The following is a 20,340-nucleotide window of genomic DNA, read 5'->3' on the forward strand; positions in this document are numbered from 1 at the left end:
ACGGTTTAATTTACGTTTTAAATTTCATTTCTAATGTTTCCATAATTGTGTCAAATATGATAGTTGTTCCAGCTTGATTTTTTCCATACTTTAGCATAAAATTTTCTTTTCAATAGTACTACTGAGGTAACCCCGAACATACATGGTAGTCAGTTCCTGTTTCTTATTCCATTATACTCTTGTTTCTCTGTCAAAAAGACTCGGTCTGTTTCAATAATAACATGACTGAAAACACTGCTTATTTTCCATGAGATTTTTATGACTAATTGTCTATGCTACATAACTGGAACCATAATATTGCCAATAAAGAAGGGAACTAAAAGACTCATTCTTCTAAGAGTGATTCTCTTCTCACTTTCTTTTTGTTCATTCCATATTCAGGTGTCAACTAGATGCAGAATACATAGAAATATCCTGAAATTAGAGACATATCTGACCAGATTATGTACTATATTTTGCTGAAACACATAATACGATCTGTAGATAAAGACTACTTAGATTATTTTAGAACATAATTACATGTGGTGTCTACTGGAATATCTTTTACTATAATTGCACCATTTGCGAGCTGATTTATGTTCACTTGAACAGTGTAAACATAGATAACAAAAAATGTCAATCAGAATAGTATGTATTGAGTAAACTTCTTAAATTTCTTGTTGGATGTGCAATATTATTAAGCAAAAGATTCGTAAGAAACGGATGATATGGAAGGAATACTGTAATGAGGATGACATCCATTATGAATTATAAGCAGCTGGCAAGAAGAATCACAAATGCTGTACAAAAAGAAACATATGAGTAGGAAAAGCAACTGGCCCTGCAAGCTAAAGATGTTCTATCGATATTCTACTAGTAAAAGAAATAATGAATATGAAAGAGTAGCACTTCTTAATGCATTGAAGGTGAGATATGCAGTAGAGGTTGTTGAAATAATGAGTACCATTTTGCTAAAAGCTATAAACCTGGAGTAGGCGACATTGAGCTGAATACAACCTCTACACTGAATGAAGAATTCAGGTATATGAAGAGCAGGTATTACAGCTGATTCCCAAACTGAATAACAATTCAGCAATAGGGACAGTTTGGATATGAACACCGGTGCTGAAAGAGTATTCAGCTGAACTGGCTATTCCTTTGACCAGTCTATATAATTTGACTCTCAGAACAGGGACGGTTCCACAGGAATGAAAAGAACAAATGATAATTCCATTGCACAAGGGTGAAGACTGATGTATTAAGCTATTGACCAATCAGTATGTCAGGAGTAGTGGTGAAGAATTTCGAAAAAATTGGTCAAGGTTTGCATTCAGAAATGGGTTGACAATCAATCTTTATTTTGCAATAAGCATCATGAATTTATTAATGATGTTTATTTGCCCCTCAATATGGATAAAATACATCAGTCCCCTAAAATTTTAATATGCAGTTCACATCCATCGTAACCTGGACGTATATAAACGTATTCGCCGGTTGGCTGGTTAAAAGAAGGTTGTTTTAGCAACTTGCTCACATTCTATAATAATTTTCGGTTGAACTAGACAAGGGGAATGCATACACCATGCGACATTTTGATTTTGCTAAAGCTTTTGACAGAATACAGCATGGAAAAATGTTGCATAAATTGGAGATATGGATTATAAAATATTAGAGTGGGTAAGAGAATGGATAACTCAAAAATATCAAGAATAGGTATATGGTGGATATGAGTCTGCAAGATTTAAGGTAACTAGTGGTGTAACACAAGGATGAGTGATTGGTTCACTGTTATTTAATCTGTACATTAATGATATTAGGAAAGATTTCACAAGCGACATACAGCTATTTGCTGATGATGCAAAGATGGATAGAGTAATTCATATATTACTGATTTGAAGTACTTGCATAATGATTTGAATTAGCTGGAATTGTGGGCATGGGAAAAGGAATGTCAGTTCAGTGTAAGTAAATCTGAAGTCATGCACTTTGGTCTGATTAGATACCCAATAATGTATTATATTGGTGGGATTATGCTACAAGAAAATGAACAGGGTAGGGATCTTGTAGAGTTAGTAGACAGGAGTTGTATTTCAGGGTCCATGTAGCCAAGATTGCAAATACAACTCAGAGAATAATGGCAATGCTGAAAGGAATTTTAACATGTAGAGATAAGGATGTCCTTTTACCTTTTAACAAGACCTTGATAAGACCTCACTTGGATTAATGTGCAGAGGTCTGGTTTCCTAGTTTAGATTCTGATTTTGATACAGTGGCGACAGTACAACGGAGGGTGTTAAACTGATATCAGGATTGTGAAACACTAATTTTGCAGACAGATTGAGAATTTGTAGACTGCAGACACTAGGCAACAGGAGAAAAAGGGACGATATGATTGAGACATATGAACATATGAATGGGTCATACAGGAATTCAGTTGATGGAATTTTTAAATTTATGGAGGGTGTGAAAAGGGCAACCTTGGATGCTGAGAACGAATTCTGCTAAGAAGGGTTGAGGGCTGGAATTTTCTCTCATAGGGTTATGCTTGTTAGGAGTGTATTGCCATTGAATATGGTATATAAAAGCAGTGTGAATGAATTCAAGAATAAGTATTATAGCTGGTGCATGTAATATTTGGCATCTCTCAATGAGTCCCTGACTTCTTAGAGGTCTCTCTCTCTAACACAGTTTATTATCTTTGGAAGAAATTACAAGTATGTAGGGAATATTTCGTTATATATTAATAAAATTGTCATGATTAGGACAATGTAATATTATAATTAATGTTAAAATTAATAGTAATCATAACAAAAACAATATATACTTACAGTTTCACAAAAAACAGTTAAACAGCTATTTTTGTATTTTCTCATTTACATTTGAATTTTGCAAGCCCTGGATGTGAGCCATGGGAGGCTGAATGTATTGTATGCAGTCCTGGTACATACGTTTCTGTCACAAAACATGGGATAAGAGACTTGGAACTACATGCAAAAATAGAAAAGCATTTAAAATGTGTTAACGGACAGAGTTCAACAGGAAAATTAAGTGATTATTTTATCAAGCCAAATTCAGAATTGGAAGACAGTGTAAGTGCTGCTGAAGGGGCCCTTGCATGTCATACTGTTGTTCATCACAACAGTTACAATTCCATGGACTGTGCTACTGGATTGTTGAAACAAATTTTCAGCAATTCAAAAATTGCAGCCAAAGTGTCGAGTGGTCGCATAAAAACACAAGCCATCGTAAATTCTGTTCGTGCTCCCCATTCGATAGAAACTATAATCAAATCCATGGCAGATATTCCCTTTACTGGTGTTTCAATAGATGCTAGTAACTATGGTAATGTGAAAGTATTTCCTATCCTTATTCAATATTTTGACTACAAGTATGGAAGTTTATAGATTAAAGTAGTAAATGTTGAGAGCAAACCAAATGAAACTGCAGAAACTATTTCAACTTATGTCAGTGAAACGCTAAACAATTTGGGACTTCAAAATAAATGTGTTGCTTTTCGGCCTGATAATTGCAGTACCATGTTTGGGGGTCTTGCATGAGGTCAAGGCAATAATGTATTTGCCAATTTGAAGAAGATGGTTGACCAATCATTGGTTGGAGTGGGTGCCCTACGCACATCCTTAATAATTGCATACAACATGGTTCAGACCTGCTTGATATTGCCCTACAAACTTTAATAGATAAAATATATAATTACTTTTCAACACAATGGCTATCCTTGTACCCTGCTGTTAAAAGACTAATTCAAATGTATCCAGCTCTTACATCATACTTTTTTATCTCAAAATAGACCATTAGCTGTAATAAAGAACTTTTTTGAAAATCCTTTCAGTGAAATCTATCTATGGCATTTGAAGTCTCTAATTGGTGTGTTCCATTCACATATTAGTAGTTTCTTGATTGGTTGAGCCTCTGCTACTAAGGGCTAGCCAGAAGTTAAGCAAGTTCGAGCACGGTTAGTAGTTGGAAGGATTCAATCGGTTGGCACATCCTCCCTCGATGACTCTTTCGACTCCCTGGAGGTGTCACATAATAATAATAAAAAAATAAAAAAAAAGAAGAATAAATTAATGCAGCTGTTTTTGCTGTGATTATTATTATCATTAATACCTTTTTCCACAAAGGCTTGATCGCGAGAGGGCTCTGTACACTGAAACCTCCAATACTGGTTAGTTTTTCATGTATATGTTGTGCTATGCCAGTTGTTTATAAGTTTTTATGTAGTAGTTTTGTGTGCAATTTGGAATGATTCATTGTTGACTTATAAAATAATTTTCTTTCTCTTTTTCCAACTTCAGCGATTTCTGTATGTGGCGCAATGAGTTTTCCATGACTTCTAAACGGTAAGAAAGTTGTCTGAATATGTAACATTGTTAGGCCTAACTACACCAGCGTGCTGTTAGCTGAACATTTGATTATGGTGATTAGAGTTTTAGAGTAATTGTATTTTTTAGAATTCTTTAGAGAAAACAATTCTATGAAGCTATGTTTTTTAGAGGATTGCCTAATAGAAGTTTTCGAAATTTTGTTCGTGTAGCTAACCCTAACCTAACCATACAGGTTGATTAGATACAACACAAAATGATAAGGAAATATTTATTATCTTCTTTGCTGATATTTAGCTGGTTTGATATATAGCCTCATCAGAGCACGAAAACAATTCATAAAATAACAATTTGTATAAATTTGGGAATAGTTAAAAATTGTAACAGATGGCACAAGGAACTAGAGTCCTAATTAGTCCTAAAGTTCAAATTGGTATTTGATGTACTGTGACAAACTTTTTTGTACTCTGAAAATACTGAATATAATGCCAGCAAAATATCAGCAAATGTTTATGAATATTATTTTTGGATCATTCTGTATTGTCATCAATACCATGAAAATGAATAACCTGTACTGTGAACACATGAGCCTTTCCACACATAGGTGAACTCGAGATTCATAGATTTTCTATCAACAAAAACGTTTTGGGATATTAATGAGGCAATGTTGTTCACAATAGAGAAAAGACCCAAGTTCACAACTTAACCAGCCATCAACATAATGTTTCCCTCCTCATTCACAAACGCTAGTGTTACTCAGAAATAGTCTAATATTCAGTCTTCTGTAACAGTGAATGGATGACCCATCTGGAGATATAAATGTGTGAAATTCAAGCTAATGTGAGAAAGTATTTGGTTGGCTGCTCCTGTTATAGGCCAGGAAATGCAAAGAATGATGTGGGTGATATGTATTGGTAAGTAAATTCAATAAGTAAAGGGTGGATAACTTTAATTATGGGAATATAGATAGATTGGAAGGGGGAAAGGCCATATGGGCAGAAGGTAATGGAATTTATGCAGCTTCTCAGGGATAATTACCTAAGGTAGCAGATTACCTGTGCAGTTCATGAGAGTAATCTGTTCAGTAATACATTCAGTTGTAATCTGGGAAGTGGCTAAGCATGTGGAATTTTCAGTATAGAAAGGTTTGATGTAGAATTAAAAGCTGGGAACTGCAAGAAACTTAGAAAATTGCTTGAAGCAGTACCATGGGAGGATATACTGCAAGGAAAAGATGTTAGTAGTGCAGTGCAGTGGAGGTGGTAAAGGGATGTTTGAAGGAAGAAGTAGCTAACTGCAAGTGTTAAGAGAAGTTATAAACTGGGAATAAAATGGACAAGATAAAGCATTAATCAGGCATTAAAAAAGAAAGAGAAGTATGTGGAAGAGATAGTTGGTCATAGAGGTGACCAACCAGCCCACAAGCAGCATAAAGCACAAGGCAGAGGGGTGACTAGTAAGGAAGACCAAATCGGAGTATGAGAGGAGATCAGCTGAACAAGCTAAGAGTAAACCAAAAGAGCTGTCAGTATGTGGCAAGCAAAAGAAAGAATGACCACAGTAAAATTATTTTGAAGAATGTAGATGGCAGAAGTGAAAGCAGACAAACTAGTTGAATTATTGAATAATAATTTTGCAATAGTATATCATCCAGGTGATGATATTACAGTAATACATATGTCAGGATTTAAGATGGAAATAAGGACAGAGGGAGTCAAGTTACATTGGATCTTAAAACAATCATGATTGGGTTTAATTTAATTAAATTGGATCTTAAAGTAAAATGTCAGTACAGCTATTACACATTTATTATGAGAATGTGCTAAGGGAATGTTAGTCCTTTTGATTAGATTTTAAATTAGAGTCCAAGCTGATGTAGAGTTCCACAGGGATGGAAAAAAGTAAAATTAGTTCCATTGCATAGAGGTGGGTATAAGACAGAATGCTATATATAGCTAATTATAGGCCAATTAGTATATCAGGAGTGGTGGTCAAAGTATAGGAGAAGTTGGTCAAAGAAAAAATGTAGGAATGGGTTATTGTATGGGGGGGAGAATGGCTTTTTGAAGGATAGGTAAAGTTCAGTAAAACATTTGTTTTTGTAATAAGGTGACAGGAGGGCTATGTGATCATATTAACAGTATGACTATGTGACAATGGAATTATCAAAGGCATTTGATAGTATATTTCTTTCATATGTTACAGCAAATGGGTATGGATAAGAGAGTGGTTGATGACATAATATCAGGTGGTAGTTTATGCAGGCATGCACTCCTGTAGAAGGCCAATGACTAGTGGTGTGCAACAGAACTATCTACTTCAACCACTACTATTTAATTTGTTGATTAATGATATAGGAAATAAATGAGAGGAAATAGTTGTTTTCAGATTATGCAGAATTAAGTAGAGCTGATAATTTGATGTGTATGTTGATATTTTCCAGAATGATTTAAATAGACTGGTAGTATGGGCAAAGCAGAATGGATGCCAATTTAATGTGGCAAAGTGTAAGGTTATGCAATTTGGAATGAAAAGATTACCAGCTTTATATCATATTGAAGGTACCATACTCCAAGAACTTGATGAAGCCAGAGACATGTGGATATTGCTGGATAGGGATTTGAAATTCAATGGGTGTATTGCAAAAGTGGCTAAATAGTTAATAGGATTACCTAGATATTGAGAAATATCCTGAAATGCAGGGATAAAAAGGTTATTATTCTTCTTTATAAGGTTTTGATAAGGTCTCATCTGGATTTTTGTGCACAGATTTGGTTGCCTGATTTTTTGCAGGTGTTGTTTCCAGGTTTTTGCAGCTGTTTATTTGGTGAGGGAATGGAATAGATTATTATTATTTGACACCTCGAGGGAGTCCAAAGACTCATCGAGGGAGAGTGTACCAACAGCATCGAACGATTGGTCCCCTACCAACTACTAACAACGCTCAAACTTACTTAATTGAGCCATTAGTAGCAGAGGCTCTACCAATCGACCAACCTTTGCCGGCTATTACTAGTCAATTGTGTGTGCTTTGTTGGTGAATAATTTTAGTGCAAAATATGACAGCTATTGACAATTGTTGATTAATGTTTTTAAAATGGACCTCTTGCAAAGAGCTATGGACTCAATGGCGATACCTGCATATATAATAATAATAGTAATATTATTATCGGCTTCAGTAATACTGGTGTGTTGGATCCAGAGCACCGAATGTGGGTAAAGGTGGATGTCCAAGTTAGTGTCTTAACTACCTCAACTGACTTTTTTTTGTTTCCATTCGATGTCTTTGCTGTCTTTCTTCAAGAATGACAGTATTAGGAATGCTATACTTCCATATATTTTCTAGTATTGTTTGAAGGCATGTTGTCCCAAAGCTGTTGATGATATTAACTGCTTGTTGAGTAATGTTCCATGTCTGGATACCATAGGTAAATATGGCTTGACTGATGGTTTTGTACAGAATACAAAATTATACTGAATACAACAAAAATGCTGTTTCTAAATGAGAATTCTGTTTATTTGAGAATTCTGAGAATTTGGCTGCTTACCAAATTAAAGATCAATATCACACAAAAGTTCTTAAATTATTGAAAAAAGTTACCTCTTGGCTAAAAGAAATGGATTTTTCCCCATCAAGATAGGACTGTTTCATATTAAACATCTGCATGATACTTTACATCTAAATAAAAACAAACAAATAGTATTGCAATGTCCCTTCCCTCTTTGCCTGATTTTTACAGCCCCCTTCCTAATCTGCAGATTTCCTTTCTGCAATTTCAGTTACCTGTAGTCAACTCTGATCCTAGAAATATTAAATGGAAAATTCCAGAAATCAACCATTCCATTATAAGTTTTAAATTGCACATCATCAATACTATTGTCATCCAAAAGTCTTTGAAGGATTCAAAATTTCTATTTTCCTTGTGCTTTTTGTTGTTTTCCATCGTCGTTCCAATTTTATTTTTCCAATTAAGAGGTAATGATCTGATCCTATTTCAGATCCTCTGTGTACTCTTGGATCTATTATCATTTCTCACATTTTGATATTGCTGATTGATGGAAAAGATTGACATGATATATGATTGACAGAAAAGAAATTTTCAGTATAGGCCACAGTTTGTCTCCTATGATCAGTTTTCTGACTCCAGAGATACCTGTATAATAATTGGACACAGATTGGAAAAAGGAATGGTCAAAGGGAGAAAAGGAAATAGAATTTATACAGCTGCTGCTAATAAATAATTCCTCATCATGTCAGATGCACATGACTTTAGTGTGGTGGTGGATATGAACTTTGATTGGAGATGACTTTGCTGTCTGGAGAAGTGCAAGTTTCTCTAGTAGGATTATCTGATGCCAGACAGGCATGCACTGGAAACATAGAAGGCAATGGCAAACCATGTTTACATATATTTTGCCAAGAAAATTTAATGAATGCAGGCTTAAGTTATTGATATGGGTCCTCCAGGAAATTTTTGAAGTCAGAAGGCATCAAAACAGTTATTGGGAATCAGAGTGAAACTTCCAATGAAATTAAAGTTGGATCAAATTCTTCAGCAAGTTTATTCTCCAGTACAGTTAATTTCAGAAGAAGCTGTCTCCGCTTTACTGACTGACATAAAATAGGATCATGGAATGTAATAAGTAATGTAAATCAAGGAAAACTTGCACTGGTAACAAGAAAAAAAATTAGAACATCTGAGATTAAGATTTTAGAAAATAATGATCTTAGATAAACAAGAATGGGTTACTTCAATACTGGTGACTTTAGGATTTACTACTCTAGACATGAACATTTCAGAAGAAATGAAGTGGCATTTATAGTTAGAAAAGAGGATGAAAATTACATTTTAGGACCCTGTATCTGACAGAATTATCCAAATCAGAATAGATGCATATTGTATTGATGCATAAGTGTATGTCTCACTCACAAGTATATGCACTCACTATAGATGCAAGTGAATAAGCGGTAGAAGAATTTTACAGTAGATTGCAACAGTTAGTGTATGCTATACATAACAGAGATATTCTATTGATTTCTCTTAGGTATGGAATGCAAAAGTGAGAGATAAACCAGAAAGGATGGAGTTTTCTTTGTCAAGAAGAATTTCTTTATTGTGAATATATATTGAAGTCAGGTAGATAATAATTAGAGAAGTGCTATCAAGCAGCACAACACAACCTGGTGCTGACTATACAAAAGATCAAGAATTAATGAATGCTGAAGTTAAATTGAAATTAAGGGCTAAGAAGAAGCAAGATTATTGAATTTTATTTAGATCATATATATGAAACATTGAAACTAGATGTTGAAAGGAAAGTTACAAAATGTGGAAAAGAAAGAGAATTTGAACAGTGGGAAGAAACAATAATAAAAGAAATCAGAAGAAGCTGATTAAATCAACAAGATGAAACAATGTAAATGTCTGACAGAAGAAGATATTCAGCTAGCAGAAAAAAAAGAGAAAAATGAAATGTCAGAGAAAGAAAGGGATAGACAGTTGAGTGCAGATTTTCAGAGACAGACCAGGAACATAAAGAAAAACATTTAAACAAAAAGTGCAAGGAAATTGAAGAAAGTAACATTATAGGTAGAACAAGAGATTTGTTTACAATGATAAATGATGCTACAGGAAAGTTTAACCCTAGATTATTATTATTATTATTATTTAGGCCTCCATGGATTCAAAAGACTCATCGTGGGAGGCCCCCCCTAAGAAACACAAAGTCTATCATACCACTCCTTAAACTCATTGACCGTTCTTGTCTCACCACTCCATCAGGCAATGCACTCCATGGTTCAACCACCCTCTATGCAAAGAAACCACTCCTCACCCTCTTGCTCACAGTTTCCTTTTGTAACTTTTCCAGGGAAGTCCTCTTGTCATCACTCCTTCCTGCTGTTCAACCAATTGAAAGAAATCCCCAGTGTCAAACCTGTAACCACTTCTCAACAGTTTAAAAGTCTCAATCATATCACCTCTCCTTCTATCCACCAAACTCTGCAGTCCACATTCCCTCAGACGATCCTCATAACCAAAATTGTACAGTCCTGAAACCATCTTTGTCATCTGTCTTTGTACCCTTTCCACAGTTAATTTATCCTCTTCAAATCCTGGAGACCAAATCTGAGAACAATAGTCTAAGTGTGGTCTGATCAGAGACTTATACAACAGAATGATAACCCTTTTATCTCTGCAGGTCAGTGTCCACATAATTGCAGCAATCCTCTGTTACCTTCACCACCTTTGCAATATGTTCCCCTAAATTTCAGGTTTCTATCAATCATCAACCTCAGATCTCTTGTCTCCCCTAGTTCCTCCAGTATAACTCCTCCCATAGAGTAGGCAGCATCCATCGATCTTCCTGAATGCATTCATCAGCAGTATCAATCTTTGTGTTAGAAATTATTATTTCTAACCCAGTTCTCAAATCCATAAGTTAAAATTGGTTTGAACACTGTCTTGTATACAGATAATTTAGTGTTTTGACTAATTTCTTTCTTATTCCATATTTAGTCAGCTGACTTTAACCAGTTTTCTAATTCTGTTGTCGATTTCCATATTTGATTTAGCATTTTTGCAGTTCATGCTTTTATACAATTCATGTTTTCACTGTTTCTGTTTTAATTGCTTTCTCTTTTCATTTCTGATTTATTTTCATACCAAATTTATTGCAACATTACAAATTTATTACAAATGTTTTAATATTTATAGTGAATGTGTTATTAGAATGGCTGACTTCCCAACAAGAAGAAAGAGTGGAGGCAGAAAAATAAAGAATCTAAGATATGCAGATGATGCAATCCTCATAGCATAAACTAAGGAAGATGTGTAGCAGTTGATTTTGTTTAGTCAAGTGGAGAAGCAATTAAGCTGGGCATAATATAAACATCAGTGAAACAAAAAGAAGCTTCTGCAACTTAGATACATTTGATGATTGATAGCTATGGTTTACTAAGGTCCAGAATAAGAAATGGTCAATGTGAAGATAATTGAAAAAAAACAAAACAAAAAAAAAACCCATAGCTATAGGGAAAAAGCTCTGTTAAATTTGACAAAAAATATAGTCGACATAGATATATGCGAGGCTGCAAAAGTTACTTGTTAAATCAATGGTCTTTTTTGTAATGATGTAGAGATTTGAAAGCTGGAACATTGAGAAGCAAACAAGCAAGGAGGAGGAGGAGGAGACTATTAAGAATCATATGGTCCCCAAGAATGAGTAATAAGGTTTTAAAAAATATAAAAACAGAATGCTCCTTGGAAGCACTGATTGCTAAACAGAAGTTAATGTAATTTGGATATATATTATGCTAGCAGATGAAATACTGGAAAATGTTATGTTGGGGAAGGGTTGGAAAGGAACTTTCCACTATGAACTCACATCTGCTGGAAGAAGGAAATGAGTGAGATTTAGAGCCTATGGAAACAGAATTACCAAATGTGTTACTGCTGTACTTCACAGAAGATTGATGGGATATCACATGAAACTGTTACATAAATAGGAGTGAAAACAGGAATTCTGATAATAATAAATAGGTGTAAATGAGGACGGATATGAAGCAAGAATAACAGAGTGACTAAAGGACAGATATCAAATCAGTGCATATGGGAATGACTACTGGTTTACCATTATGACACAGATAGATCAGTACTTGGACTATTGTTGTTTAATTTGTACATCAATGATACAGAAATGATTTAAGGGGAAATATTCAGCTGTTTTCTAATGATGGAAAGCTAAAAAGAGTAAAGAAATCCTGTAGGATGACTTAAATGGCCTGGTAGTATGAGAATAGGATAGTGGCTGTCATTTTCATGTGCAAAGTGTAAGGTCATACAGTTTGGGAGGAAGAGACCACAAGCTGTATACCACATTGATTGGAACTGAAATGTATGAAATTGAGGCCAGAGATTTGTGGGTGACTATAGATAATTTGAATTCTCCTGTTTTATGGCAAGCACACCCATACCATTAAAAATATTTTTAAAATTTTATTAGTGAATATTTTACTTTTGAATTTTTTTCTGTGTTGTATTTAAATATTAATAAAATAATATTTCGCATTAACTCTTAGGTTTTTGTTTTTACTTTATTATAGACTGAGTGAACACTTTATTAGAAACATTTATGACTGAGTGTTCCTAGTAATGTGGTCGCTCAGTATATGTAGTAAGGGAACATTGGTTTTTAAAACTTATTTAATTTCATATATATGTGCATAATTTGTGTGAGTGTATATACTATATATATATATATATATATATATATATATATATATATGTGGGTGTACTGAGTCACGATGTTAAATGTGTTTTCTATTGTGGGTCGAGTCCAGAAAAAAAATTTTGAAAAAATACTGATAAACAGGATACTCCTATTCCTAAAATCTGATAATCAGTATGCAAGCATCAGAAAATATACTTATTTCTGCAGATAAGTTAGCTTAAAATATATAATACCAAAAATGCAGGAAGAGATTATACACAAAATGAAACCAACATGAACAAATACAGAAACCTGATCAGGGAGGTACTTTGATTTGTAAAACAATATTGAATAGTTGTTTACAGTAAGTGTATGAAATGAGAAATTAACCAGTCTATAAATATTCAATTAATTAGTCTTCTGAATTCTGCTTATGGCATGTGGATGATAGCTGAGGGTGTAGTTATTTGGCCACATCCTGAAGATGCTGTATCTTCATGCTTCCAAAATATCCAAGGTGAGTTAGACGATCTCATACGGAGGTAGCAGGGTTTTTTCTCCCAGAAACTCTGGTTTTTCATCCTGCATATAGACAAATCACCTCTTCAGAACACAGAATTTACAGCCAAAAAATATTAGTTGTGGTGGTGGTTAGCAGTAGATGGCATTGATGGAGATGACTGGAATAGAGGTTCGGTGTAGTGATGGAGACAGTTGTATGGTAGGTGTCTTCCCGCGATGAGTCTTCGAACCCCTTGGAGGTGTCACAAATAATAATAATAATCCTCTGGCCATTTAATTCCTTGTGAAGAATGTAAAGGATAGAAAATTAGCTTTCTGAACATCCTCATCACCTGCTCTCCATCTGGCAGACTCAAAACTTCAGTATATTGTAAACTAACTTTCAGAGGCTGATACATAAAACAATATTTAGCACATTCTCTATCTCAAAAAAAAGAGTAGACATTGGCAAAATTCTTCTTAATAGAGCACTTCTTGTACTCCAACCCATATGACCTTAAACTAGAATTTTATGTTATCCCTGGAATTATGCACCTGAATAGTTCAGCCTGAAGAAAATTGGTATATCATTAATACAGAGAAATCTGACCTTGCATGTAGGAAGCAGGTATGAAATCCTATGAGTAATCCTGTGGTCAAGTAATACACATAATTGCTTCACACCCACCATCTCATATATTATACATATTCAACACATGTAGCTTATTTTCATATGCACCTTCATTATCATACTTTTTTAACATGTAAATTTAAAGCTGACATGTTCAACTATATTAATTTACATGACCAATATAGATAAGTTTTCAGAGCTACTCGAGAAGTAGCAAAAACAATAAGTAAAAAAAATACATTAGCTGCCTCCCATATACTGTTAGCATCTCTGAATCAATTTCAAAGAACCTAGGAAAAAAAAATAACTTGGTCCCTTCTTTATTTCTGTCACATAAACTCTCATCTTGCCTTCTACCAAGGACAAGGTCTCTTTCTATTCCAGCTTATTACTTATTCCTTTCTATTACTAGGCTCCTTGGGATTGCTCTATCTCAAACTTTGCACAAATACACTGTTTTTAAAAAAGTCCTGGTTTAGTTCTGCACAGTGAACCAACACTGGCCAAAGAATTCTGGTTAAAGACCAACCCTAGACAAATATTGTTTTATATTTGAGTGCTTATTTAAAGATCTACTCAAGTATCAATACATTGCCTAACTTGTGCTGGTATGACTGTTTCCTTAATAAAAATTTGGACTGTATTATATCACTCTGTCTTGTTGAATTGGAAGATAATCTCTAAGTTTCAGATTGAAATATTTAGTTATATATGTTATTAATAATCTTTATGTAACTAAACTCTTTTTTTGAACTCATATGCATGTACTTATTGTTTTTGCTATGTCTCAAGTGTCTCAAAAACTTATGTATACTAGTTGTCTAACTTAGTTGTTGAACATGTCAGCTTTAAATGCATATTTAAAAAATAATGATAATGTAGGTGGATGCAAAAATTAGCTATGTGTGTTGAATATGTTTAGTATATGAGGTGGTGGTGGTGGTGTGAATCTTGTATTGCTTTTATATCACAAAATTACACATATATTTAATTTCATTCTCCTTGAAGCATTGATTTATTCAGACTATGGTTTTGGGAGAATTCTAGTTTTGTCATTAGAATCATGAATTCAGTTTCAAAAAATTTGGTTGTAGTAGTTGTTATGTAGTTGTTATGATCAACTACTGGTACAGTAGTTGATCACAACATTGGCCTTTGATTGGAAATACCAAGATTGCTGCATGATTTGTAACCAAAAGCGACTTGACAGGCTCATGCAGGGACAGCAGGGTTGTTTTTCTCCCCATGTTTTTTCCTGTTGTAAGCACTCTTGCTCTTCCAATGAAAACAAATATTCACAGACATTTCTGGAAACGCATATCTTCATCTACTCCTGGGGAATGCAGCAAAGGAATGATATAGTACATTCATTACAAAATGCCTATCAACCCATCAATGGATGCAAGAAATGTACTGATTTAAGACAAAGTATGGGTAATTTGTGAGTTTTTGTCATTGCTATACTAGATAGACATTTTTGGATAATTTATAGGGATGATATTTGAAGGCATATTCAGTACAATGAAAATTGAGCACAATTAAAATACTAATAACGTTTTAAAAAGCACCACCAAAGCTTAAGAAAGACAATAACCAGTTTAAAAATAAGAAAATAAATTATGAATTAATAGATTGATACAATAATATTTCCCATAGAGGGGATTACTGAAGGCCACCAGATCTAGTAGGCTTTGGTTGAATAGTTTTGGTTGGCTTTGGTTGAATGTTGAAATTGTTTTTGTTTTACTGCTGTATGATGCTGTTCAGTTTAATTCAATCATTGTTTAAATCAAAGATATAAGGTCTCACAGTGCTCTTTGCAAAAATGTACCATTAGGAACATTTCAATCAATTCAACTGAATAAATATTTGCAGAATAAGTGATAAATTAGTCAAAATAGCTATATAAAAGACAGGAGTTCAAACCAATGGAGCTGCTACTGGGTTAGAAATAAATAGATGATCCAAAAAATACTGAGTAATGATTCTCTATCCTTCCTGGTATTGATTAGTTAGACACATTCAGGAATGTAAGTCTTTTAACAATTTCTGCATACTTAACACCCAGCATGTCTAATTTTTCCCCATCCTGTAATTTTATTTATGCCATACAGTTTCAGTGTAAATACAATTGAAGCTGTAATTTTAAAGTACCTGACCTTATCTTTCCATGCTGAGAAAGACAGTGAATTTAGTTGCAGGTTGGCTGCTGTGTTTTTGTTCATAAAAAGTGTTTAATAATTCATGACATCCTTCAGTTGTTGTTACTTATATATTACTGTTTCCTTTAGCAAATAAAATGTCATAATTAAAATTTTGTTTGAAAACTCTCCCTATTCCTATATCAAGGAGTCACATCTTAAGATTAAAATTTTGTTTTCTTTTAGGGAGGGAATTGAATGAATATGATTGACTAATCTGGTACTCAGAAAAGTTAAGGAGGGATAATAAGAGAAAGGAATTAAAAGAAAAATTGGAGTGTCATATAACACAGTGATTTTTTTCTATTGAATGTTTTTTATATATATTTGCTGAAATGCTTCTGTATATTAGTGAGACATGGCTGACAGATGATATAGTTAGTTGAATAGAATATGAAGGGTAAAGTATGTTGAGGAGGGACAGAGAGAAAAGAATGGGGAGGAGTGTTATTGATGATAGCTGATGAAATGCAGCCGAAGAGAACAGAAGTTCAACTGCAGAATAGTGAAAATAGCACATTTGAGGTGCTATTTGGTGAGATTGAGGCCAGCAGAACAATTGGGTGTTGTACAGGGCTTGACCTGGTAATAGCATCTCAATTATGCGATGCTATTACCAGGTCAACACTCAACCCATATACTAGGGGTTTGAGAATGATTGACCTAGTAATTGCATCTGAGAAGTTGACTGTAATGAATATGACCATATTGCCACCAATTGGTGAGAGTGATCATAAGGTCTTGACCTGGAAGGTGGCTAAATGTGTGGAATTTTAAATTAAGACAGGGTACATGTGGAATTACCTGTTGAGTATGACAAGCTTAGGAGATTACTTGGTTCAGTGCCATGGCATGTATCACTTCAAGGGCTGGACGATGATAGTGCATGGGTAGTGATAAAGGAGCATTTGAAGGAGGTAATGGCTGACTGCATACCTCTAGGTATATGCATAGTAAATTTACTTGCAGCATATCGGAGGAACTGTTTGGGATTCTCTTTAGCTTGCATTGCTAATTTCCTTTCATAATCTGCTTTTGTTTTTCTTGCCATACTAGTTACCTTTTTCGCCTGTGCTTGGAGTCTGGACAGTAAATCAAGTGGGCATCAAATGGATGAATAACACCATTAAGCTTGATCTGCAAAAAAAGAAACAACTGTGGAGGGAATTTAAGGAGAAAGGTGACCTGCAAGCACATGAACAGTATAAAGGTAAAGAGAAGGTAAAGAAAACTGCAAGGTAAAGAGAATCCCAAATAGTTCATTCGATATGCTGCAAGTAAAAGAAAAAATGTATAAGGCAGAATGATTTTAAGGATTGCTGATGGTAGGGAGGTAACTGAATCAGTTAAAATAGTAGAATTACTAAGCAAGCACTATGCAAAAGTATATCATCCAGGTTATTGCAGGAATGAGGGAACAATAGCTTGTGACCTCATTCCTGAATTGAAATGAATTGAGATGAATGAAATGGAGGTAAATAGTATATTACAAAACCTTAATGTGAATATGTCTGTGGGATTGGATGGTATACCAGCTAGGGTCTTATGTGAAGTGGCAAAAGAATTGTTAGTGCCTTTGACCATTTTGTTTTGAGTCTCAGGTCTGGGTTAGTCCTGAGGGGGTGGAAGGAGGGAAAAATAGTTCCTTTGCATAAAGGATGCACCAAGACTGCTGTTGCAAATTACTGATCGATCAGTATATCAGGAATCATTGTCAAGGTTTTGGAGAAATTAGTCAAGAGCAAAATACAGGAATGAATAGATAGCGCCTCCGTAGTGCAATTGGAAGAATGACGTTACATTGTGCCCTTCGATTGGAATAGGTGTAAGTTCAATTCTCATCATGATGGGAGGAATCTTTATGTGGACGATTTTCAATTGAAGGTGAGTTAGCCGATCTCATACAGAGGAAGCAGGGTTTTTCATCGCGCATATAGACAAATCATCAGAACACATGCAATTTACAAACAAGATATACTAGTTGTGGTGGAGGTGGACAATAGATGACGTTGATGGAGATGATTAGTAGTAGAGGATCGGTGTATTGGTTGACACAGTTGTATAATAGTAGTGGTCCTCCCGCAATGAGTCTTCGGACTCCTTGGAGGTGTGCGAATAGTAGTAATAATAATAATGGAATACAGTATGGGGGTTAGCATGGTTTTGTGAAAGGTAGATCATGCCTCAGTAACTTGCTCACGTTTTATAACAAAGTGGCAGCTGAACTGGATAAGAGTAATGGGTTTACAGTAATACTGCTCGACTTTGCTAAGGCCTTTGACAGGATACCACATGGAATTGTAATCAGTAAACTGCATCATATATGGATGGATATAGGGTTGGTAAGGTTGATAGGAGGGTGGTTGATGGAGAGATATCAGAGAGTAGTTTATTGATGAGTAGTCCAAGAGAATGACTACTAGTGTGCTGCAGGGTTCTGTTCTTGGACCACTGCTATTTAGTTTTTTCATGAACGATATACACCCTATGTCCAAAAAAGAAACCGAACTTTTCGCAAATAGAAGAAGCTAGTGGCCCTGCCTGTTGTACCTTTTTGTTCTCAAAAGTGGCAACCTTCATTAGTATTGTGTCAAATGCTTATGACATTTGTATCATTAAAAGCCGAGTTATAGTGCCAAGAGTGACAGTGTGTTTTGAACGGTCGATCGTCAAAATATTCATGCCACACTCAACAAATTCTCACTATCAATTGCTTCAAAACTTCTAGATAAAACTCATGATTGACTATTTGGCCAGATGGAATGAATTCTTTGTATAATGCCCTTGGAATTGTAGAAGCAAATCAGCATTGTCTTTAGTTTTGACTTCTGCAAGGGATTTTTTTGGATGTCTCACTTCTGGTGATCTCCATTCAGCACTCTGGGAGTGTTGGTGGATAGGGTGTCGAAGTTTAGGGGGCACATTGCAAAAGTGGCTAAATCAGCTCATCAGATCACTTGGTTACTGAAGAATACTTTGAGGAGCAGGTTATTGTTCCTCTTTATTGAGCCTTGATAAGACCCCAACTTGACTACTGTGCCCAGATCTGGGCAGAAGGGTTTCTTCTTAATGGGGTGGAGGTATGTTGGATCCGGAGGTGAGTGACGAAGATGATAGGTGGTCTATGGAATGAACTTTCTGAATAACTTAATAAATGAACGGGTTATCAGTAATAGTGCAGATGTGGCACCCTGCAAGAGGATTTGAATAAACTAGATAGGTGGGGAAATTAATGAGTGTGTCGGTTGTTGGGATCCGTCAATGCAAGGATGCATATTTGATTGGATGAGGTAGGGAACAAAAGAGATCTGGGGGTTGATAGCAAATGAAATTCAGAGGGCATATTGCAAAGGTGGTGAGGGTAACTCAGAGGATTGCTGCAATACTGAGAAGGAGGCTGACCTGCAGAGATAAAAGAGTTATCATTCCAATATATAAGACCCTGATCAGATAAAACTTAGACTGTGGTTCTAAGATTTTGTCCCCAGGATTTGAAGGGGATAAATTGACTGTGGAAAGGGTACAGAGATGGATAACAGATATTTTCAAGACTGCACAATATAAGTTATGCAGATCGACTGAGGGAATGTGCTCTGCAGAGTTTGGTGGATAGAAGAAGGAGGGGTGATGTGATCGAGACTTTTAAACTGTTAAGAGGCAGCTACAGGGTAGACATTGGAGAGTTCTTTCACTTAGCAGAATGGTGAGAAGGAGTGATGACAAGGGGCCATCACTGGAATTTACGAAAGGAGACTTTGCTCAAGATGGTGAGGAGTAGTATCTTTGGGTGGAGGGTGGTTGGTTGAACCTTGGAATGCATTGCCTGAGAAAGTGGCTGGAGTGGGAATGGTCAATGGGTTCAAGGAGTGATATGATAAACTTTGTGTTTCCTAAAAACGACCTCCCACGATGAGTCTTTTTTTTACTCCATGGAGGCCTGGATAATAATAATAATAACTTTACGAGAACAGGTTGAAGATCTCTGGGTTACAGAAATTGGTTGATAGGCAGAAAAGGGGTGATATGATTGAAACATTCAAATTACTGAAGGGTGTTTATAGGATTAATTCAGAGGAAATTTTTTAAAACAGGTCTGGTGGTGTTAGAACTAGGGGCCATCCATGGAAACTGAGTTAGAGTGTAGTTAGCAAGGCTGTTAGAACTAGTCTTTTTACTTGGAGAGTGGTGAATGAGTGGAATAAGCTGCCTGAGTTTGTTGTGGGTGCCATGACTGTAAATGAATTCAAAGCAAAGTATGATAGATACTGTACTGATGCTGATAGTTGTTCTTCACATGATTTTTAGGGCCTCCCTCAATGAGTCTAAGGACTCCTTGGAGTTGCCCGTGATAATAATATGCATCATTTGTTCTATTTCATTATAGTTTCATACTATTTTAGTTTGAAACACTCAATGAATTAAAAGTTGTCTGTTATATGACAGCCAGACAAATAAATTGGTGATCAAAATTGTA

This window comes from Typopeltis vanoorti, chromosome 19 (assembly GCF_054136105.1).
Source record: "Typopeltis vanoorti isolate ZY-2024b chromosome 19, IOZ_Tvanoo_1.0, whole genome shotgun sequence".
NCBI lineage: Eukaryota > Metazoa > Arthropoda > Arachnida > Uropygi > Thelyphonidae > Typopeltis > Typopeltis vanoorti.